At 44.1% G+C, this 25,625-nt stretch overlaps 1 protein-coding gene across 3 annotated transcripts in view; it reads right to left on the bottom strand.

The window, feature by feature from the left end:
• Positions 1–25,625, bottom strand: part of znf536 (zinc finger protein 536) — a 248,871-nt gene that overhangs the window by 147,239 nt on the left and 76,007 nt on the right. For all 3 annotated transcript variants that reach the window (XM_034079181.2, XM_034079189.2, XM_034079193.1), the window contains one exon: positions 6,334–6,426. The gene's annotated coding sequence lies outside the window, so the exon portion shown is untranslated. The remainder of the gene's footprint in view (positions 1–6,333; positions 6,427–25,625) is intronic.

Raw genomic sequence — 25,625 nt, 5'->3', positions numbered from 1 at the left:
AAGTAACCCTCCCAACCCGGGTTAGACACTGGCTTACATTAATCTGTACAATCCCTCGGCTACATTCTCCCGCTTGCATTGTCTTCATAAACCAAAAGAGAGATTGAGTGAAAGAGACAGAAAGAAAAGAGATGGTGGAAATGATGAAGGCAGAGAGAGGGAAAGACAATTAATGAAAGAGGAGGATGAAGAGACGGAGGGTTTAAAGAAGGGGAAGGAGGCGAAGAGGGCCATTGGACGTGGTTTCAGTTAAATACTAATTTCACCATGCGATCGGGGGAGGGGTGGCCACGGTGGCTGTGGCAGCTCTAAAACACATAACTTTTTACGAAGTGAAAATCAAATATTAAAAATGACAGGCCTTATAAGTGTGCTGAGTGAGCTCGGGTCACGGAGGGAGGGAGGCGCGGGCGGCTTGTCAGCTACTATCTGTCAGGACGAATTAGAAACAATCAGGGCCGAGTGAAAGGGAAGGTGATTGTTATTAAGCGGCGGGGCCCTGCGAGCGGGCGCCCCAGATGTGGCCGTGCATATAAAAGAACAGGAAGCCGGCAGTTTAATTCAGGAAGCCTGCCGAGGCGAGCGAGCAATGCCACAAAGGAGGAGAGGGAGGCGAGGGGGGCCGGGGATATGAAGGGGGGCTGGGGCGCCTCGTCCCTAATATGCTAGAAGTTACTTTGATAACACATTTTGTGGAATTGTGAAATTACGCAACTTCTTTTTTCTGTCACCTTGCTAGCGCTCATGCATCTCTGTCCATCATGAACAAGCCAATCGGAAGAATCACGGGTGAGATCGAGATAACAACCTTAACACACACACACACACACACACACACACACACACACACACACACACACACACACACACACACACACACACACACACACACACACACACACACACACACACACACACACACACACACACACACACACACACACACACAGAGAGAGACAGCCGAGCCCATATATCAATTACAAGCTGATATCCTGGGAGGATGACGGGACCGGGAGAGGAACCCCTGTACGGATGAGTGTCTGATCTCATGTCTCAGCGCCCAATCCCCCTGAACGCTCTGTAAATCTTTTTCCTCCTGATAATCACCTGACAGTGACTCTCCCTCCCCGAGCTGATGTTTGGTCTACGTCTAATTCTCCTCCCTCACTCGTGGACACGCACATTGACGGACATGGACATGACTCGTCTTTGACTCCCTTTGGTAGTCCTGTTATCTGTCAAGCTGCTCCCATAGCCCTTCAAAACTCCTCGAAGACGGACGTCAACGCCCACAGATCCCTATCAGGGAGAAGGGGGAGCGCAGTGGGTGTTGCTAAGGGGGGGGGTCTGGTTGTTTGCAATATGTTACTCAGGGGATGTTTGAATGATAGGCAGTGGCAGTGATCCGCCAAGACGCTGCAGGTTCAAAGGCACATGTGATGCCAAACTGCGTGAGGAACTCAAACGGGAAACTGGATTTCGCCAATTTAATTAGTTGAATGGTTATCAAACAAAGTCCGATCCCATAATTAGGAGTTTTAAAACACCACTACCAAAGATGAATCCACCACAAGCTTTATTCGACCGTAATGGGAGCCAATCAAGGCCTACCTCCGAGACACAAAGTCAAGTGGATCCATTGCCTCTCAAATAGTTTCACTTAACACCAGTTACGTGAAATCAATGGGAAGTACAGAGGGAAGAAATGAAGGAGGTTGTTAAGATAGTTTCTTTCATATGGTGCTTTTGTCTCGGAGCCTTGAAGGGCTTTGATTTCTATTTACTTTGTAGTGAGAGATATCGCAAGAAATGTTCCCTCTGCTTAAGAATCACTGATCATCCAATAGGTTGAAATAAAGCAGTCATACGCTCCCTGTTTCTCTCTTGTCGTCTTTATCCTTGGTGATCAGTCAAACACTCACCTAACACAAGCCGTCTCTGGTTTCCACCTCCCTAGGTTTTTTCTTTCCTTCCTTGCCGCTGCCGGTGTAGCGGAGGTTATATGGTGTTAAACACAGAGCTGCTAAACGTTCCCCAAGGTAATAACAGTCAGTGTATATACAGTACTGCTAGCACTTCTGCGACGGGAAGTTACTGCCAAGTGTGGAAGCAATGGAGATGGAGAGAAAGGGGCGAGAGGGGAGGGTTGAAAGTAGAAAAACGAGGAATGGAAATCAAATAATTAGCAGACAAAGAGGTGAAAAGGCGAGAAAGGAAGGGTGCAAGGTAAGAGGTGGAAAATGAGTAATTGCTAAACCGGAGGTATAAATAAAGACAATTAGAAGTGAGAATGTTGTGATAATGCTGCATGCTGGTTGGTGAGTTAGCACAGGTGCATGCACTGTGGTTATAATTAAACCCAGCTCCAAGCCATGTCTACATTCCACTTAAAGACGCCTCTCAGGGTCTTCATCAGCACATCGAGGTTTGCTCAAGACTTATGGAGTTGTCATTGAGTTCTTCCAAATGTTAACTGACGTCATTGACCCGGAGTCAGAGATAGACATGACAGATCAAATTCCCAATACCAGAAACCAGACTTGGACAACGACAGGGATTGCAATTGAAATAACTGGAAAAAAGCTATTGGATCTTAGTTTTTTTTTTTTTAATCCTTTATTTATCCAGGAATGTCCCATTGAGATACAAGATCTCTTCTTCCAGGGAGTCCTGACCTTAAATATTTGTATTTGACTTTATGCAGAGTATAGACTTTGACAAGAAGTCGATGCATGGTTCCATACTATCAGTCCTTTTGAGTGCTTTTTCCACCTTGTTGGCAACATTTCCTATGGATATGGTTTGGCCGAAGTGCTTCCATCCATTGCGGGGGTAGCAGTTCCAGCAGAGAGCCCCGAACTTTCTTTTCCCTGGCCACATCAACCAGCTCTGACTGGGGGATCCCAAGGCGCTCCCAGGCCAGCGAAGAGATATAATCCCTCCACCTGGTCCTAGGTCTACCCCTTGGTCTCTTCCCAGCTGGACGTGCCTGGAACACCTCCCTAGGGAGGCGCCCAGGTGGCATCCTAACTAGGTGCCCGAACCAGCTCAACTGGCTCCTTTCAACACAAAGTGCTTAGTTAGTGTTAAGAAAAGATTGTGGCCAAAATAAGCCCTTCGCTTTTGGAGTCAAACGGCTTTACAACCACCGAAAGTCCTTGCTTGTTGCGGCACTGTGACAATCCCACTACTAGAACAAAGAGGTCTTGTTTAACATGGAGAGCAATTGTGTCTGCTTTGGTAACGGTCTCTGAATAAAGTTGGATTGAGGGTCTATTTTTCTGAATCAGTTGCTAGGTAGGAATAATTATGTGAGCTTGTTGACTAACTATCTACAAGCAAACCTGACATTTAACATACATACTTGTATGAGTATGTATGATGACTGTTAGTTTTTTAATATCATAAAAACAGTTGGTAATATATCCCTGATGTCAGGTGAATGTTGCCATATTATTTTATATGTTATACCCTATCATCAGCATATAGAGGCGGCCCACGTAAACCCATAAAGAGCCCAGCTGTACATTTTTCAATCCTCGTGATGTCATAACTCAGTTTGAATGGGTAGTGAATTGTGGTGGTCCATTTCTACAAGAAAACATCGTAACAGACGAGACACAAATTGCTATTCGTAGAAATGGTTTTCTGAAGTACCCTAAAGTGATAGGAGTTGGATGGGTTGCGCCAGGCGCAGGGCGAGACAAGGTGTCTTCTAAGACCAACTGACCTAAATCTTCCTCTTGATGAACAAAGTGTGTGTTTTTAAGGTAATGAAAGGCAAGAAGCAATGGTATATCAAGGAAGAAGACAGTCACAAGTGATATGGATGCTGTTGGAGGTTGAAATTGCCCTCCTCCCAATCCAATGCAACCCCCCTCTTCTTCCAGGAGGCCAAGTCTAGGCCATGTCTAAGATTTCACAACGATTAGTGAGGGAGGGATGAGGAGGGATATAGAGATGTACTGGAGCAGCCATTAATCACTGAGGGGGGAGGAGACGGAGCGATGGAGAGAGGGCCGTCCTAGCATAGCTAAGCATGGGAGTGTACTTGTTATGGCGTGGAGCTCCACGGGTCTTGTGTGTTTCCCCGATGCTGGGTCATCGGAAAAGAGTGGGGCATTTCAGATTGAAATACAAACAACATAACTATGCACTGTATCACTTTCTGAATGCATGGTGTGTTTTGTAGCAGAATTGCATTTAATCATGTTTACGGTTGAACAGAATGAAAGGTTTGCATTGCTGAGTAGTCTGTCTGTAATGACAGCTGGCGTTTAAGTTTATAATCTGGAGGAATGAGAATACTGGATATTGCTACTCTACTACAATATTTCTTTCCTCAACATGCAACTAAACTGTCCTGTGCATCTTGCTGTTCTTAGCTGAAGTTTTATTAATTTCTACACATCAATGTTCACACATCGTCTTCTTCCTGGAGCTGTGAAGTCTGGGACGAGTGTTCCATCACATCACCTTCAGCAGGACTCGGCCAATCACCTCAATCCATTTGACAATGAAGCCGCGTCTGATCTGCTGCGACTGAAGTTAAGGGTCTCGTTGGCATAGCAAATGAAGGTTGTCATGGTTAAAGGAAACCAACGTTGAATGTTGGTAAAAGAAATAAAAAAGCAAACATCCTGTGTCAAAGTCGCATGCTTGGTTGAGCAACACACTAAAGACCTATACCTGACCTCCTTTCCAAGAGCTGTTATGGTATGAAGTCACGCTACTATGGCTATGCTTCTTAAAGAAAGTCATTGTCAGTTTGTCCTTTATCCCTCCAATGTATCGGCTTTCGATGGACAAGGGTTAAGATCTTCCCCAGCTTGCATAACACGTCTAAATCATCTAGATGACACATGTATCCACTGAGGACTGAGCTCAGAAAACCACATCAGTGGAACTTAGCATACTTCCTAGCCAGGTAAGTCTCCAATACCAGCATGTTTGTAATTGTAATCTGTTGACTTGGTTCTCGGCGAAGCGCTGCATGCATGTAGCTGGGGCTTTTACTGTGGAAGGTAATAATGGAAAACCCAGCGTTCTCATAAATATAACATACGAAGGAATGTCTCGCTTGCATTGACCACATTTACCATTAACAATAATTGGACATTCATTAAAAGTTGACGATGTTTCCATTTAAAGTCAGCCTGGATGCTGTACGGCTTCGATGTGTAGATACAAGTGAAGGAGTTTCCTTTTTTATAAACCCTTTGGACTTCACACAGACTTTTCATATTCTATTATGAGGTATAAATATGTGGTGTGCTCAAACACCCCCACCCCTACCGTTACAATGGCGGTATGCAAGGTGAAACAGGGTGACCATAAAGCCACAGTGGCCTTCCGTTAGTGTTCCCTGCATTATATCTCCCCCGCCCCTCCCCCCTCCCCTACACCCATTCCTCTCTTCTTATTTCTTTTATTTTTTTTATTTTTTTTCTGTACTATGAATAAATTGAGTCTGTCCCGGACATGAAAATGTCAAATACCTAAAATACACCTAGGCTAAATAGCATATTAATTTTTAATGCCTGCTCATCCTATGCTGCTATTCTCATATCAGGCCTGTCTGCCAACAGCTGTTGCTGGCTCTCTGGCTGGGAATTTATCATCCATCTAGCTAAAGGAGGGGAGAGAGGGAGAGGATAAAACAAAAGAGAGATGGGAGACAATGTTCGGAAGACAAGGGAAAAGGGGAGGGACGGATCCGTGTTTTCACGGATCCCTACCTCGTATTTATATCGCCGACCACCTCGCAACTTTCTTACTGTGATATACGAGTGGAATTCAATTACACTAATGCCAAACATAAATTCTTCCAGATTCCTTCCTTTTTCTCCGGTGTTTCTCCTCATACATAAAAGAGGAATAAGGAGCCGAGGAAGTGGTGACATTGACGCTGGAGGTAGTGACATTGGGGGGGGCGGCAGAGGGAGGCGAGGCGCACTGAAGCAATGTGCCAGTGTGGGTGTTGAATGCCACCCATGTGCGTTTTTTAGGTGGCATGTGGTGGATGATTATCATAGATTATCACAATCCAGATTGTTACAAGTTCTGTCTGCACACATAGCAGCAGTGTACTGTAGCTGTGTGACTGTGTGTGTGCGTGTGTGTGTGTGTTTTGGTTTAAGACAGAGTGCCTTTGGGGATAAGACTAAATGGTAAGCGAACAGTTGGAGTGTGTGAGCGTATGTGTGCATTTATTCATGTGTGTGTTCTATCGTTGCAGTGCGAGAAGCAATACAGGGTTTCGAAGAATGTGAAAAATGTTAAGGGCTTTTTTTTTTCTTTACGCGTGAAGGTATGCATTGTGCGGGAGCTTACCTTAACACACCAACTGCATGCTGGGATGGAACCTGTCTGTTCGGATCAAGTGGCCTCTCGCTGCTCACTGCCTCTGCTCACTGGGATGGCCACCTATAGGAGGAGCAGAGGAGCTGACCATCAGACAGGAGCCTGCCCGCTAATAACCTCCGTGCTGTAAAGGAACTAAGTACATGTACTCAAGTACTGCACTTAAGTATCATGTTGAGGTACTTGTACTTGACATGGGTATTTCAATTTGTTGTGCTACTTTGTACTTCTACCCCACTACAATTCAGAAGTCAATCATGTACTTCTACTCCACTACATGTATTAATACCTCTAGTTACTTCACAGACGTGGATGAATGATGTGAAATCTAATCAAGTGTTGAATCAGACTTTAGTTCCACCTGGAGTAAATCCACCAGCTACCCTGCAGTCTACAAAGTCATTCAGACTAGCTGCACCTTCACCAGCTTTGAGAACACTTAAGAGTATTCGTACTCTCTGTTACTCTGCAGTGAAAGATCTGAGTACCTTTCCCACCTCTGACCCCCCCCCCCGACCTTCTACATAGCGTCAATGCCCCAAACCAGTACACACACCTAACAACCATTCACTTGTATTTCTTGTTATTATTTGTATTGCTATTACTACTATTATTACTATTATTATTATTATTTATATATTGTGTCAGTAGTTCTTGTCACTGTGTGTCTGTCCCGTTATTCCTATATCGCTTAATGAAAGCAAAAAGATACAAGGAAGAGGAGGCGATGGAGAGATGTGGACCTGAGCAGGCGAAAGGGAAGATGGACGGGCTGACGGGCGGCGAGGAAGACGGGATGAAATGCTAAAAGATTCAGCGCCGCGGCAGAGGTCAAGGGAACGCAGCGGAAAAAGGTTAAAGATGAAATCAAAGCCCGAGCGCTGCGGTGCCCGGAGGCACAGCTGAAAGTCTATCCCTCCAGGGCAAGGCCACCGCTGACACGAGGCAGACAAGAAGCTAAATACTGCACGCCACTCGGGGATCTTTCATTTTCAACCGATCAATAAGGGCTTATATTTATCAGGGCCTCGGAGCAGCTGCCACGTCTGACAACCTCCACTTCATTCCTCCTCCTCCTCCTCCTCCTCCTCCTCCTCCTCCTCCTCCTCCTCCTCCTCTCTCCTCTTCTTTTTCTCCTCCTCCTTGCACGCTAAATTGAGACCCATCGACCATGAAAAGGGGCAGACACCCTGGATTGCCATTAACCCCCCTCGTGTCACACACACACACACACACACACACACACACACACACACACACACACACACACACACACACCCCGAGTATACAATGCTGTTAAAGGTCTGTCTCCCCCCCCCCCTCCTTCTTTAAAGAAACATGCCTTATCATTATGGCCTTGGCACAGACACCAGCACCTCTTCAAGTCTTTTGTTCCTCAAGCTGCCCATGCCACCCGACACACACACACACACACACACACACACACACACACACACACACACACACACACACACACACACACACACACACACACACACACACACACACACACACACTCCCCTGCGACAACTTCACTATTTTATTAAGTCAACTTTATTATCAGTTTCTGTGTGTGTGGGACAAACACAGAGACCTAAATGCCAAAGAATAAAATATATAAAAATATGTACGTATTGTATATATATCAAATAAAAAAAGGCACAACAATAAATATATAAAAGTAGCTTCACACAAATTTGACATGGCACGGTTGTTAGACTAAAGCGGACAAATAAATATGACAACATATACTGTATGACAACAGTACAAATATATTGCTGCTGGATGTGTGTGTGTCACATTGTTGCCATCTTTAACATTCACTTGCAGCTCAATGTCTCTCGCATACCAAAAGATATCGGTATGAATGTGAGGAGCGTCACGAGAAGCGGAAGCTCGGGTTTAGGGTTAGAGTTAAAATAACTGGCAGTCTAATCATCTGCACAACAATATTTGCTGTGAGGCATTCTAAATAGATTATCGCTAGTCCATCTGTGTCATCATTGATTTATAAGGCATTAAGCTGCTTGGGGAAGAGAGAGGGCCTTGCCTTCTCTGCCGTTAAAGGGGCTTCTCGTGGAAATCAGGGGCACGGCAACGCAACAACTGTGGCACTCGTCTAACCTCCCCTTTAATGGAGAGGAAGTGAAAATAGGACGGGAGTATCTCTGTCTTTTCCGAAAAAAGGGAAGTATGAATCCAAATGTTCTGCATCTCTTTTTGTCTGGAGATACAAAGAGACTGGGAGGAGGGGAGGAAGTACAGGGAGAGAGAAAATACACACATGCAGAAGGAAAAACAAGGGACATCATTAACATATGAATGCTATATGCAAATGGTGGGGAGAGAGCAGATGTTGTTGCATTTAATTGACCTATATGTGAATTGCATCCAAACCTTGCAGAGTGTTTGGGCCCGCTGAGTACAGCTCTGACTGGCTCTCCCCGAGTCGGGCGCCGAGCAGCCGTTTGAACTGGGTGTGCGCGTACAGAGGCACAGTGCTCACAATACAGGAGTGTTTGCTGGGAACCCTGAAACACACCGTGTCCTTGGGTGTATCCTCAGCGATGACATCTGTCCCACACCGACTGTGTGGCTGACTTACAGGTGGTGGGGAAGAGTGCTGCTCCTTTCCAGCCACTTCAGGTGAGGGTAGCTGGGTGCTACCTTACATCACCATGTCAACAGGGACTACTTTGCTTTTTACTATTAAACGGTTATTTGGAGACAATATTGAATATAAAATAATAACACAAATATATGCTTCATACTTTATTACCCAACTGCGTGTTGGCAATATACGAATCTTGATAAAGGGGTTGTGATTTCATATATTGTGATGTATTGCAAAACTGTAGGTGATATATTCTTATTGTTTGTGTGGGAGAGAAACACAGGGAGTGTAGCCTGTGCAGACCATGCACGCACGCACGCACGCACGCACGCACGCACACACACACACACACACACACACACCTATAGCCCACACTACAGGAGAGGGAACACCCCAAAGCATAATAACCCTTGTTTACTTCTGTAACATCATGACATCACGTTGTAACACTCAAGCCTCTATTAGCTAGCCCTCAACAAACAAATTGTATGTGATCGGCAAAGGGGCGGGACATGGCTAAGCGGTTGACCAATCAGAACAGAGCTGGCCAGCTAACCAATCAGAGCAGACTGGGCTCTGGTTTCAGACAGAGGGTGAACAGAGGTGCTGCAGCACAGGCAGTGTGAGACACACAAAGAGCGTTCTGAACATGACAGTCGAGACACAACACACACATATGAACATACACATAATAGAGCTACAGCCACGTAGTGTGTAGCTGCGTTACTATTACTCGTGTGTTCTTTCACTACATGCAGCACCTCGAGCACCCTACCGACCCCCCCCCCTCCCCACTGCATTTCTTCTGCAGGTGGAGACAGAAACCTACATAAAAACACAAAGACACAAAACAGTCAGATTTCTACACAGCGATGTTTGCATGGGCGAGCCATGAACAACACAGATGCTATTTTCATCTGGGCCTCGGCCTTCTCATTCTTCTCTTCCCCCTTCCCTCCCTCCTTCCCTCTCTCTTTTATTCTCTTACTCTATCCCTCACTTTCCAGCCCCCCCCCCACACCCCTCCCTCATTCTTGGGAATGTCATTAAATTGTATTAAATAGCCTTTTGTCCAGGGGGCAAGGACCACCCGATATATGATAATACATTAAGGCCCCAGTGTAGCAGCCAGTGAGCCGAGACCATCTTAAGAACAAGCACGGTGTGTGCCTTTGTGTGTGTGCTCAAAAAAAAAAGTGGATGGCAATGCGGGGAAGGAACAGAAAAAAGATGGGGAAAGGAGGATGAGGCGGGTGGAGGGGTAGAAGAGTGAGATATGGAGGAGAGGGAGGGTGAGAGTGAGGTAGTGGCTGCCTGCCTGCGCATGTGGCTCCCTAACAACTGTGACACATACTAATAGAAACATACCTAATAAATTACAAGCTTTCAGGGTCTGGCAAGCTGACATTTTCTGTGTGCGCGGGACAATTTCATATCTGCGTCGCAAAGTCGAGGGGCTGCTGGACCAAATTGCATCACACAGAGATGCCAGAGGATTAGCATAAAAATTAACACTTATATTTCAGCTTATTGTCAACCCCACTCCTGCACCGGCTGCCTCACAACAATCAATTCCTCTTAGAAATCTGATTAGATTCCATGACGCTTATTATCCCAGTCATGTCTGCCCCCTTCACCACCACACACACGCACACGCACACATCATAGGCATAGTCAGAGGCTGCCATGACCGCCATGACCATTTGTTTAAATGGAATGAAGGAGAAAATGAATCCATAGGTGTGGCGTTCCTTCTGACAGATGATACCTCGTTCTATCTGTTTACCTTGTGATTTAGTGTCTTTAGCCCCTGTAGACATCCATCCAGACATGTTGATATTGCATCGTTTGAAAGTCAAGTTCATTTAAACTCTTCTGATTTTTGTGTTTCCACCGATGGCTGCTTGTCAACCACAAAATGCGAGGGGTTTTATTCACCATTCTTCTTTTTTTTCCACTCCAAATGAGCATTTTATTTAAGTGTTTAGATTATGATCTCACTGGTTTGCCTCAGTCTTATTTATAATCAAATGCCACCAGGGTTTAATGTCTCTCTTTATTTCCACCTCCCCCCCTTTCAACATGAACTTCCCTGCATCTCATCCATCCCCAAGTACACGGCCGTCACATATACTTTATGTTTACAGCAGAAAGCTGGAATGATGCGAAAAAAGAGAAATCCCGTTTTGAGATCCCACGAGGCTGTCGCAATGAAATATTTGTCAATAACGCTTTCTGTTGAAGCACATTGCACAAGTATGTACTAAAAGCACCGCGCACGTTGGGTGGCTTTGGTAAGATTCGTGATTGTTTAGACAAATGGCATTTCATCGCATCCAGATGTCTTTAAGCTGTGCTCAACTACCATCGCAGCTTTGCTGAATGTATACAAACATCTCTTCATAACGGCATTCCTCATCTGGGCCCGCGAGCGTCACCGCGCGCTCGTCACTGAGCTGGATGACAGCCCGCCGTGCGGAGAGTTCACATTAATATGTAGCGTTCTGAGGTGAGGGTTAATGGAGGATTGATTGGTTTAGTTTAATGGAGGTAACACGTATCAATAGTGTATCAATGAAGAACAAAGCAAAACGGACTTGTTTAAGAGGTTAACATGCGATATGGAGCTTTTATTGCTTTAAGAAATAGATTTCGACGTCATTTAAAAAGTATTTTACGATCTCAAACTTTTGAAAAAGCACAGGAAAAGCAAACAAGTGGCAGCGATCGAGGTGCACCCAGGAGTTATAACATAACACTGGTAAAAAGGGTCCCGAATATAGACGCCCACAGCGCTGAGACGGGCAGAGCAGAGAGAGGGCGAAGGAACAAATCGTCTGATGTTCTAAGTGGATAACAACAGCTCCTGCTATGCCGCAGCGGAGGCGCAGAATAATTTAAACCAGCTACCCAGCGAGCGCCTCCCTCCTTTCTCCACCTCCCTCACCCCCCCGGCCACCCCTCTATTCTTATGTTAACACGGCTAAAGAGGAGTGGGCCACCCAGCAGCAGAGAGCAGAAACTTAAGTCCACGCTTCAGGAACAATAATCCATCTCTCTGCCTCTCTCTTCGCGATGTAACTTTACCCAATTGCACACACACATCCCGCCTGCTAAGGGAAACAGACAGAGCGCAGGGTACATGTTCTTTGCCTTTACAGCATATTACTTTTCAGACCGGAGTTTAAAGAATAATAAACCGGGTGCTTAACTGGGCTGTTTTCCCCTTTCAGTTAATGCCATGCAACGGCTAGGCGGGGGCGAGAAGAATTCATAAGTCTTTAAATGCAGGATAAACACTACTTGCTTTGTTGATTGTAGAGCTCTGTTGTGTTTTTTGAGCATATCCCCCTCCTTTTCCTTTTCTCTTTTTCTTTGTCTCTCTCTCTTTTCCAATCTCCAACCAGAAGGGCTGCTGTTGTGTTTGGTCTCCAAACAGCACATGTGAGGTACACACCTCGCTGACATTTTATAGGTTCAAATCCCCAAGCATGGGAGAAAGAGGGGAGGGGGGGGGGGGGGGGGGAAGTCATATTTTATACCGGCGGTTTATTTTAACGGGCGCTTGTAATTAACGCAGCATGTCCTCTATCTCCCAGCCATCTATGCCAAGGCCTTTATTTAAACAACTTTATTGTGAAATGTTTGCGTTCTCAGCGTTCGGCCAGGGCCCACACACAGAATATTATTTCATACTTCAAGGCGAGGGTGGAGGATGGAGTGGGGGGGGGGGCTTTGGAAGAGTTTACGCTTTGAGCGGTTATTGTTTTTGATTACAGCAAGGCTCTTTTTTAAAATGGATCAAGCCCGGTAACCTTGCACACACACATGTGCACACAGTCGTGCACGTCTACCGGCTCGCACTGAAGTTGCGAGCGGCTGAGAGAGAGCCTGTTTACAGAAGGGGTGTGCGAACCTGGAGCCCGAGCCGGGGCCAAGTGTACAATCTCAGCGTGATTTATGAGTAAGATCACACTATTTATGTCCAAATGAGAGCACTTGTTTAATGCTGCTGCTCGGGGGCTTCTCTTTCTGGAGTGTGTGTGTGTGTGTGTGTGTGTGTGTGTGTGTGTGTGTGTGTGTGTGTGTGTGTGTGTGTGTGTGTGTGTGTGTGTGTGTGTGTGTGTGTGTGTGTGTGTGTGTGTGTGTGTGTGTGTGTGTGTGTGTGTGTGTGTGTGTGTGTGTGTGTGTGTGTGTTCTAATGGAATTTGATGGAGAGATTGAGTGTTTACACTTGTCAAAATGACCCGGAGTTAACACGGCGCCCAACGTACACACTCCATCGATGCAACTTGGAAAGATCAGACCGTACGAGCCGATCACATGTGCCGAACATGCGGTTGCAGTTTGCCATAGTTCGTGGTGAAGGTATGATCACGGTCCATTAGTGGCTTCGACGTGTTCAACATTTCCTTATAAAGAAATGGATTTGATAACTTGGTGGACAGGAAGTCACGCACGGTGTGAGCTGTCAGCGCGTTAGCAGCTACATGTCCACACATTCCTGCACTCCTGATTCTCCTGCTTTGTATGCGAGTGCATAGAGTTGTATTCTGAATGGAAGACACATTCATATTGAGACCAGACAATGAAGCACGTGTTTATCTTATCTTCCCCGTGTGGTCTTATGCACATAAGTGTCCCTCGTAAACACAAACCATGAATGCATATATTAAAGCTCATGCAGGCCACGTTATGGGGTTTCAAATGAGAATGCAACCCATGTGATAATATAATAATATGCTAAATAGTCGAGGTCAGCGTTGAAATATTTCTGATTCAATTCTCTGACCTTCATAACACACAGCACATCAGATATTCTATTCTTATCATCTAATAATAGAGCACCCATGCTTATAGTATAATATCGTACAGTGCCAGTGCACCACCGCGCCTGCTGTCCAGCAGATCAGCTGGATCACAGATTGCCTCTGGGAAGCTAGGCGTAGTACAGTGTGCTTATAGAACACAGAGGGGATTGAGGGTGCAGACCTGCAGGAAGGAGGCGGGAGTGACTTGTGACAAAGATTGTAAGGAAGGATGCTCTGCTGCGGCCTGCTGAGCCACCAATATGCATGCAAACACAAATAGTAGATAGTAATGCTTTGGGCACTGCTTTCAAAGACAAGGGGCCTGCAAATCTGTGGTTACATTGGGTCAACTTTTTCACCGAAGCGGTTCCGGGGCTGGCTTCCTTTTAACACGCCCTGAATAATTAAAGTACAGTTTAGTTGGTTTGCTCTAAATCTTGTTATTGATTACCGTACTTTTCGGACTATAAGCCGCAACTTTTTTCCCCATTTTCTTTGTACAGCTAACGGCCACTAGGGAACCTCCTACATCTATGGGTTTTACAGGTAAAATTAACCACCTTTAACGCTATGGGCTCTATGACGCGCCCGCCACCTTTAAGCGGCGGGCTCCAGCAGGAAAAGCTGGAGGCCGGAAAAGAGTGAGACAGGTAGCGCGCCAAAGTAAAAGTGGAACCGAGAGACAGAACGAGAGCAAGACAGACGGACAGTTTAGCTGCTGCGGCTTATATGCAGGTGCGCTTTATAGTCTGAACAGTACGGTAGCTGGACTAGCTTTGGTGGCGAGGCTTACATGCTCCGATTAGAGACACGTCACATCAGGCAAAGATTTATTTATGGTGCTATGTTGCCAAACTGAAAATAATGTACGTTCATGGGAAATATACATCAGGACTCTCAGACAGTGGATTTATACTTTCAAGCTGCATCTGGTGTTAGGCTGAGACGTTAGGCTACACCTTGTTGGACGACGCGGTAAGACTAGCAGCACTTCACTCCGGAGAAGCGTAGAACGTTCTTCCTGCTTGCATCGTAGCATGTTAGTGGTGACGGCTCATGTCAGGCTATTGTTCTTAAGTGGTTCGCAAGTTGAACGGACTGCAAACCATACGAGCCACAGCGGGGAACTGGAACGTAACTCATGGCAGTGGGAAAGTGGCATGGAAGGGTTGGTCGCAGTTCAGCAGTGCTGCCAACATTGCAAAATAACTCAAACCCATGGATTTAAAAAAGTAAAATATGTTTAAACTTAAAGGTGGGGTAGGTCATTCACTTCAGAAACACGTGTTGTTATATTCCATGGAATGCTCTTACCATCCCGATAGCAATGAATACATGAAATGCTTTGACAATAAATCCACACAAAGGGTCACCTGTGGAAGCCGTAGTGCTGTAAGAAGCACGACGGCTCTGTGAGGAAGTCTGAAGGAAGAGGCAGATTTTTGCTGCGTACATTCAAATTCTAGCGCACTCGAGCTGGTTTCTCCATTCTTACCTACCCTACTTTTAAGTTAACAACTATTGTACCCATCGTCAAGGGCAACCGACCTCATTCTAGGGTTGTAGGGCTAGATTGGTTTAGACAGTGGCTTTTAAAAGTAAGTTCTTTACCCTTTATTTTCATCACCTGAGGGAATCGTTGGAAAGCAGGCTTTGGGTCATTTTAGTCATGATTTAGGAAAGAATGGGGCACTAAAAGTAAGCAGTCGTTTTGCATCTTATATATAGTGAAATGCATAAGCATGAGTAATATAATAAGTGGCTTTACATTTTGAAAGGAAAATAATCCCCTTTCCTGGTTGTAAAAGTGTACAAACAGAATGGAGTCATTGCACTGCCAACAGAAAGCTAGGCTGCATTAAAAGCGTGGTGATATCATTATAATGACAAAAACATATGCAGACACATTCTTACCTTCCCCGTGGAGTCAAGTGAGAAAAGAGGAATCTGCAAAACCATTCAATTGTGAAGGGGAGCCATCGGCGTGACCCCTGCTGGCCCTCACGCTGAACACTGACTGGAGCTGTGTGGCTCAATGAGGCAATGCACTTCTCTTAACTAAGCCTCCGACCAGACAGACGGAATGCGAGCAGGTGGACAAGTGTATTAAGTCAAACAAGTGTTTCTCATGCGCAGGCCTGCTAGGAATGTCGGGAGAAGAAATTAATTGTAGAGTTTAAAAGGATACCTTGGATGTTTGAAGTGTGATGGTATGGGTTACGTGTACAGTCAGTGGTTACCTACTGTACAACACATGTTTAGACACCTCCAGTAGAGAATGGCCCACATCAAATAATCAATATCAATTTAGAATATGGTTGCCAGGTTACTCACCCTGACAGCTGTACAGTCTGTAATAATATTATACTGTGAACTGAAATCACCAAACCTCATTTAACAAAACTGTAAGTTTACCTTGATCTACCAATCGTTGACCAGCTGTAGATGGACTCCTTGTTTCCATTGGAAGGGCCCTCTGAAGTCAACGTGATATCAACTTTTTTAGGTGGGTCTTTCCATCGTGACGCCGTGTCGAAAAATGTACATTAGCTACATTAGCTCCTGTATATTGCCTATGTCTCCAAACGGTGGCTGTTCCGACACGATCTCTGGTCGGTAATGCATTGACGACCACATATCATTTAAAGCAGGGGTGTCAAACTCAAGGCCCGGGGGCCACATCCGGCCCGCGACTTCATTTTATGTGGCCCCACAAGAGCTTGCAAAGAATATAATATGTTTATTATACGGTTACATGCTGCAGAAGCACGTTGCCCTTAAACTACATGTCCCACAATGCATCTCAAATATGACTTTTTTCTCCGAATTTGCCTTTTTTTTTTCAAAATATGCATGTTTTCATAGAATTCCTTTTTCTCAGTATTAGATTTTTATTTCAAAATGTCACTTCTATTTCTTTTTTCTCCAGAATTTGGCTTTTCTTTTTTAAATCATTTTGGGACATACGCACTGAAAAGACTTCTGCTTTCAGACGTAGTTAATTATGAAGTTATTACCCTATCCAATGATAATCCAATGCAGAGGCAATGATGTACATTATTTTATATATATGATATATTTATATATGTATTTTTATATAGTCTTAAATTTACAACCGGCCCTTTGAGTGCAACCATAATGCTGATGTGGCCCGCGATGAAATTGAGTTTGACACCCCTGATTTAAAGCCAAAGAAAGACAACTTCACAGCAGTCCAACGAGTGTAAAGGCCGAGCATACACAGCCTTTAGAGTGTACTGTAAGATGTTAACTGCTTCCTGTTTCTGTCTTACTCTTTCTTTCTTGCTATCAATGTCCCTGTCTCCATCCTCTCCATTCAGCCCTCCATCAGCCGCCTCTACCCCCTCCCCCATGTGTTGTGGTGTGAGAGGCTATAGGGGATAAAGTGAGGTGTAGACACTTCTTTAGCCCGGCGGAGGCCAAACAGATCGAACACAGAGAGCACCTGGCTGCTGGGTAATCCGCTCTGAGAACTCCTACACTCTCCCGCCTGTATCGTCACCGTCTACACACTGCCCCCCCCCTTCTTCTTCTGATTTACTCAGGTACTTCTTGTCTCAATACATCTGATGTGTTTGGACAATGTGCTTCACGGTTAGAGATAAAGACAAAGAGATACATCCAGACATTTCATACAGGCTAAAGCAAACTCCAAAGTACAATTCCCCCGCTGTCAAATATTGTCATTTTTTGTAATAGTGTAATACAATTAAAAGGCACACACTTTCTCTCTCTGACTCACACAAACACATTCCCAAGTGCTTTTCAGCCCAACAAGTGGGGCAGTGGCCATTCACCGGAGCTCTATCGATCGTACCTGGCTGCGCCAAACTCTCCACTGTGTCATTCAAACCTTTTCAATTTATAATCACCAGCTTCAACATTGGAACAAGTCCCTGTACTGTCACACACACACACACACACACACACACACACACACACACACACACACACACACACACACACACACACACACACACACTCGAAAACAGAGATATGTGTTTGGATGCTTACTTGTACTGTACGCACACAGGAAAGAATGCAAAAGCCATAAAGACACACAACTACACATGCACTTAAACACATGCAGAAACACCCTTTATTGCTATTCAAACCACACACACACACACACACACACCACACACACACACACACACACACACACACACACACACACACACACACACACACACACACACACACACCACCACACACACACACACACACACACACACACACACACACACACACACCTCAGGGTTACTGTTAGCACACATATTTCTTCAGACAACTATTCAAAAGGCTTTATTGTATTTTTCGATGCCAGCTGGCAAATAATATTTAGATCCATATGCATACAGAAAATGTGTGCAGTGTGTGTGTGTGTGTGTGTGTGTGTGTGTGTGTGTGTGTGTGTGTGTGTGTGTGTGTGTGTGTGTGTGTGTGTGTGTGTGTGGTGTGTGTGTGTGTGTGTGTGTGTGTGTGTGTGTGTGTGTACCTGGCCCCGTCTTGTGCCCAGCCCCAGACTGTAGCCAGCTTTGACCTTGGGCTCCGCCATATTCATTACATCATTAAGTTACCTCTTCATTAACTTTTCATTGTTTATGGAGGAGGCATCAGGAAGAGCCGAGACGGGGGCGGCGAGGTGTTGGTGGGGGCGCGTTATAAAAAGAAAAACCTTATCCATGGCTGGGCATCTGGGTCCGGTTCTGTGTGTGTGTGTGTGTGTGTGTGTGTGTGTGTGTGTGTGTGTGTGTGTGTGTGTGTGTGTGTGTGTGTGTGTGTGTGTGTGTGTGTGTGTGTGTGTGTGTGTGTGTGTGTGTCGAGATTAGACAAGGTTTTGTGGAAGGTTTGATTATCCAGACTGAGAGATTGTGAACAATGGGACTCTCATTCAACACATGATGCCCCAGTTGCCTCCAACATAGCACTGACTCGACCATTTCGACTGTCATGTTTTAAACAAACTGATCATGTTTTAAATATGAATCTTAAAGAACATTGTGTAACACGTACAACTGAAAGAAACGTGACTTTATGAACACGGAAAGTTTAAGGAAAAGATTGTTGTTTGGCTCAAAATAAGCACGTTTGTCACATACAAGAGAAACGTGTTGTCTGGTCTCACGGTGAAAGTCCCGTCACAGTTACAACGGTGGCGAGACGTAAGTGTCATCTCCTTGCTAGTCATACTTATAAACGACCAATAAAACCTAGCAGGTAAGGTAGTCGACCGTACCGCCTGACACAAGTCCAACCGGCTGTTTACCAGATACAACTAGACAGCTACTTCGTTGTCCAAGACCAATTCTGCTATGCAGGTCAGACAGCGTTCTTATAAGGTTGGGTAAGGTCCTTCTTTATAAGTGATGACGTTATGGGCCTTATCTGTCTAATATGCAAAAGGGTCCAAGCAGACTGGCTATCAGTTATAATCACGTGATGAATTATGATCATTGGAGGCTTTTAAGGTGGAAGTCTAAACGGATTTGTCGGACCATTTGACTTCCAAGAAACACAGCATTGTTAGTTATATTTGCTCCAAAAACATATAAGTTACAATTCTAGTTTGTGGGAAGTAGAAAAGGAAAATGTGTAAAGTCAAAGTCCGGAGGTCTCAACCACACTTTGGACGCAGCAGACCGCTGTTCCTCGGTGTCGGTCTGACTCCACAATGGCAGCAACCGTTCCCTAATCTCGACCAAGTAGTTGTTGTTAAATGACTCACTGTGGTAGGTTCGTATGGTGTGGCTCACATGTCTTATTTGGCCGGCCGTGTTTTTGCTCAGCATTGGGGTTTCCTAACTAATGTTAGTCTCAGAGAAAGAGCCTACCCTGATCTGCTTATTTGATTACAACAATAAGAATGTAATCCCAAAAAAGACAAATACAATGCAAGTGTATGTTAGGGACTTGTTCTGCTCGTCTTGACAACAGCCACTCGTTAAATGGTGGCGTATCATCGGTCATTCGGGGTCGACTAGGTTTTTACTTGTAATTATCCTCTGGTCTATTTTGGACTCCGTGTCCTTGGGTCCCTTTTGGATACGATCTCTACTTTGACCAATGTTTTCTCCGCACATCGGGACATTCACCCCTGACTGTTTCAGGGTTTTTAATGGGCATCCGCCCGTGCGTAGCTGTGTGGAGTCCGAGCGGAGTGTTACTGGCAAAGAGAAGCAGCTCAGCGGAATATCGGTGGATAAATAAAGGTTTCAAATGTGGCATTTGGCGATGCATTCAATGCCCTTAATGAGCAATGGGTATTTCCCCCCCCACAATGGTTGTGAAGATAAGCAATTGAAATAGAAAGCACCCACAATTGCATGATCTGTTACCATGAAACATCATCTATCTGAAATCTGATAGAACATATTTGCGAGGCGCTGTTGTGCTTCCACACCACTCTGGCTCTCTGTCATTAGCGATGCATCGCCCCGACCGCAGGCACAGATTGTGTTTAAAAAAAACAACACAAAAAGCAGTCCTTGCCAGCCACCATCCACCATTGCAGGCCAATTATAAATGGCAAATCACTGTACAGCGATGCTTACTCACTCTCCTCCTCTCACTCACTCTTTTTAACGGCAGCGCCTGGCCAGGCTCCACGGCTTCTCTTGAATAACATGTGTAGACGACCCTTTGTGTTACAAGCTGCTGGACGCTTGTTAGTTCACACTTTTTCCCTGACGGAGCTCAGAGGGGGGGGAAGAGCGAGAGAAATTCATACTTTATCACCTTGAGATTTGTGTTCACACTTGAAATGCATGGATCTAATTGTGTAACACTTTGAGGTGATATGAGCTGAGGTTAAACTGGGGTTTAGTCAAAAGGTAAAACTACAGTGACAGATTACTAACCAACTAACCGAGTTAAAGTCAGGAACGAGGGAACCGACAATTAGGCCATCGCCCTTCTTAAGAAACTGTTTTACAAAAGCCTGAGATGTATATCTGCTGTGATGGAAATATGATTCATAATCATAGGACTAGGTATCTTTCGTCATTGGGAAAATATATCTATTGTTATTTTGATATGGAATAATGGAAATTGAAATGCCTCTTTAAGAGCACACTTGATTTAACAACAGTAGGTCTTTCCGCAACTGAAAAAGAGGTTGCCCACCTTGAGAGTAAATCCAAATACAGTATGTAGTCTCCAAGATTCCACAGACTGCCAAACGTGTAGCTTGAACTGAAATGAAATGCATAGCTGAGAGCATAATACCCCCTTTAAAGGTCCAACATCATCATGAAACCCGTAGGAAAGGACCCAACACATTACATGGAGGGAAAGGCAAGGCAGAAATCAGACCGCGTGCTCAACTGTAAAACAAAACATAAGCCTAGTTGTAGGCATTGAAAGCGCCTAAATGAAAGAACGCATGCTTGGTGCTTAAAGATACGGTAGAGTGAGTCAGCTGATGCAAGATGCACTGGTGATATTTTTAAATCTGTTTTTTTATTGGAAGACACAAATGATGAAAAAAAAATCCGTCCCTATATAAGTGTTTCCTATTTTCCCTTCCTTGCTTACCGGCATTGATATCCTCTGTACTACTAAAGCTTAATCGATTTACAGAAAGGAGTTTGAGTATATATTTGAGTATATAGAAAAAAAATATATATATATTTGAGTATATAGAAAAAAAATATATATATATTTGAGTATATAGAAAAAATATATATATATATTTGAGTATATAGAAAAAAAATATATATATATTTGAGTATATAGAAAAAAAAAATATATATATTTGAGTATAGAAAAAAAAAGTGAATACCAACATGTCTAGTGGCCGCTTCAAAATCAAACTGAAAATCATGTAAGCTAGCCAAATTGTAATCGAAAATGCCAAATCTCCAATGGTGGCGAATTAGGAAGAAAAAAAAATATATATATTAGGCCAAATCTGACCGCACAAAAGCTTCTCTCAGCAATCTTGAGGTGTTACCACAAAAAGACTAACTATGCATCCCTTTGTGCACGCTTTCGGTCTCCAAACACGCAAGTTACAAAGCGTTTCTCCTAAACAGCAGTGAGCACCCCGCCCACATACATCTCACTCCACATGTGTGTCCTGTACAGTATCAGGTAGCGCAGTCCTCAGGTAATTACCTCTCCGTCTGCAGCTGCCTACGAGCCACCAAGGTGTGAAGTTGTTGTACGCACCTGTAAGGTGTCAAGGACTCTCTGTTTATTGTAACAACATTCCTGCGTCCTTGCCTGATAAAATGCATACAATGTGCCTCAGTCCCAACGGCACAATGGAGCGAGACAAAGCATCAGAGAGAACGCACGAGTCTGGAGATGAGATGGCTTTTTGTTTATCTGACAGGTAACATCCCACCTTCTTCTCTTCTCTGTCTCGGAGACAGTTGTGTCTGCCGCGCGGCATTACTGTCAGGCTGATCTATGATGGAGCCACTCTGACTTCCTCGTGTTAGCCTCGTGGCTGTGTTCACAGATAGGCCCATTGTTAACAAGTGCAGAGGACTGTAGGCCAGGCGAAATAATGACAATGAGGAGAGGAAGATGTTTTAGTTTTCTTTGCATTTCAAGAAGAGTCAAAATGTCGAGAATGAAGTCAAAATGTTGAAGAAGAAATGTTCCAGATAAGTGCCAGGTAAAGAAAAGAAATCAGAGAAGCAAGATGTGTTGGAACTAAGTCAGAACGTTGTGAACAATCTTGAAATGTTGAGAAGAAACATCACATTTTTGTTAAAAATCTAATTAGCTTTAGCGCATGAAAGGTTCATGTTATGTTCAACCTTTCAACTTAATTATCTAAAAACAGAATCAAAAAAGCGAGATTAAGTCAGAATTCAAACAAAATGTTGAGAATAAATCAGATTATCAACATTTTGACTTTAAAAACATTTTAAATGTATCAGAGAAGCAGGATTAATTAATGTCAAATGTTGAAGTTGAAATGTTGAAATAAATAATAAACTTTTAGGAATACATCTAATTCGGATTAGCACATTAACTAAAAGGTTGATATGTTTCTCAACCTTTCAACTTCATTCTTGAAATACAAAATATGAACAAAACATAGAAGTAAGATTGAATTGGAATGAAGTCACATGTGTTGGGAATACACTTAACTTGTTGATAATGAACATCAAACTGTTGAAAATAAATCTAATTATCTTTAGCGCGACCATTTGATTTCTGTTTGAAAGGGAGGAACATAGTCTGAGAGAAGGTTAGCATTTATAAAGTTAGCATGTGCATACCGTTAGCATGTGCATACCGTTAGCATGTGTAAACCGTCCTTCCCTTTAGCATAACATAAGGGAAAGTCTGTTTGTTTAGAAAGTAATATCCTAATCAAAAGATCTATGGAAACGACATCGAGCGGCTTATTCCTGAACTCCAAACCAAGAAGTCTGGTTTGACTTCTCAGAGATCTTCAAATGTCATTACCGTACGCCTGCGCATTCTGTGTATTCTGCTGCGGTTTTTCCAGTTTAGTGTGACGCACAGCACAACACCGAGCGACTGCAAATGGTTCAGCACAACGTTACAAGTGTAAGCAACTTCAAAACATTTCAAAACACACGTAGGTGGTTATTCCTAGTGGCAGAGTGAGTCGGTGCAGGACACACGGAGCTGACTGGGATCAATAGCGTTAGCGCTTAGCTAACAGAGAGCTGTCATGAGACCAAACACAGACCTCAGCCGTACCCACAGCTATCCCAGTATGACTGGGAGCACCACAAGGGAAATGAGGGTGTGTGTGTGTGTGTGTGTGTGTGTGTGTGTGTGTGTGTGTGTGTGTGTGTGTGTGTGTGTGTGTGTGTGTGTGTGTGTTGTGCACATGTGTGTAAGAGAGAGACCTCAGAGCCCTGGGGACAGAGTGTCACATAAGCTCCATCACAAGGCCGCTTTATTGGGCCTGGCATGGGTCAGACCCCTACTGTCATCTTCAAATATGCCGCCACCTGCTCACACACACATACACACACACTCAGACATCCGTATGTGTGTACGCGCTCACCACACACACGCTCATGCATACACAAACCGGCACACATGGCTTGCAAAGAATTCATCTGGTGTTTTCTGGTAATTGCAACAAAAACACCAAATCTGGACATGTCACATCCATTTCCCAGGACCCCAGAGTGGAGGGCTAATTTCAAACAGCCTACCCCTCTCACACGCAGACCTCTGTCTTTTTTTTCCCTTCACCCACCCTTCTTCTTTTTTTTTTTTGCTTCACCCTCTCTTCTCAGAGGCGGAAAAAAGGCAGCCTTTTATACAGCGGCCAGTTCTGCAGACGGTTATTTGCTTAAGAGAGGCACAAACTGACTGATATTCTTCATCCGTCTACCCGGAAAGCGCTCATGCCACTCTGCCTTCAGATTCCACATGTCTAAGATATACGCCCAGGCCTCCGTGCCAGGGACTCAGCCGCCAATAATTTAAATTAATAAGATTTGCAACCCCACTACAATCAGCCTCGAATGCATAAGCAAATCAGCTGCCTCCTTTCTTTCTAGTTGTTGCCGTATTCAATCCAATAAAATGTAGATTTAGTAGCATGCTTTATATATATATTTTTGACTTTGTGCGACACACAACTGGCACGCTGAACTCTCCATTATCACAACATTAGCGTGTACGAGTGTGTGCGTGTGAAGCATGTGTGCGCTTTTTTTCCCCTCAAGTGTGTATGACCGTGTGAATCGGTGTGTGCGCACATGTCTGTTCTGTGTGATACTTGTGTGTGTGTGTGTGTGTGTGTGTGTGTGTGTGTGTGTGTGTGTGTGTGTGTGTGTGTGTGTGTGTGTGTGTGTGTGTGTGTGTTCCCTGATGGAGATAAGTCTGAGTGGTTAGAAGGGAACAGATGTCAGCTGGTGTCGGCTGCCAGGAAGACTGAACAAAGCCAATCACGTTACCTTCCTGTCCAAAACGCATGGCAGAGGGAGACCTGCATCTAACAACAATTTGCTGTATTAACTCTGAGCATGCCACCCTGCCTGCACCCCCCCCCCACCTCAAACACACATAAATACACACACCACCATCATCCTGTTTGGAGTAAACGACTGCTGGAGATATGAAAGATTGCAGGGGAAAATAACAAAATGGCGTCCGTAATATGATCTGCCCCTTGTTGCTACAGTAGCTTACTCATTCATATGACTGACAGTGTTCCTTAAAAATGATCCTGAACCGTCTTTCTTTCCAAGCTATCATTCTTTCAATCAGATGATTACACGCAGTCAATTCCAATGTCCAGTCGTTGGAAAAGTATTCAGATTATTTACCTATTACTAAAACCACACTGTAAAAGTAAAAGTACTGCAAGGAGAATGGTACTTAAGTAAAACTATTTGAGTACAATAAGGACATTTACTCAAAGCATTCAGAGTAAAATAACTAATTATTTAAACATTTAAAAATATACAGTACATGTAAGAAGCTTTGACTGTAACATATTTTTTTAACATAAAACCTCTTAATTCCAATACGTGTTCTGGTAAGCCACTCGTGGTTTTAGTTGCTTAAATATAATTGTTGAAGTGTTAATCTTTACCAAATAATAATATTTTAAACAAAATCTGAATGTATAAAGTATCTAGAAACAAAATCTGTAAAATAAATGTAGTAGAGTAAAAGTACACTATTCACCTCTGAAATGTACTGGAGTAGAAGTACAAAGTAGCACAACATTGAAACACCCAAGTACCTCAAAATGGTACTTAAGTTTCTTTTTGTCGCTGCTTTTAATTGAACTATTCATATCTTAAACTGCACTGTAACTTGTATCCATGTATTTTTCCTTAATGTTTATTGTATTAGCT

The sequence above is a fragment of the Pseudochaenichthys georgianus genome, chromosome 3 (genome assembly GCF_902827115.2).
Source record: "Pseudochaenichthys georgianus chromosome 3, fPseGeo1.2, whole genome shotgun sequence".
NCBI lineage: Eukaryota > Metazoa > Chordata > Actinopteri > Perciformes > Channichthyidae > Pseudochaenichthys > Pseudochaenichthys georgianus.
The sequence above is the reverse complement of the archived record's forward strand: the minus strand, read 5'-3'. Positions and strand labels throughout refer to the sequence as shown.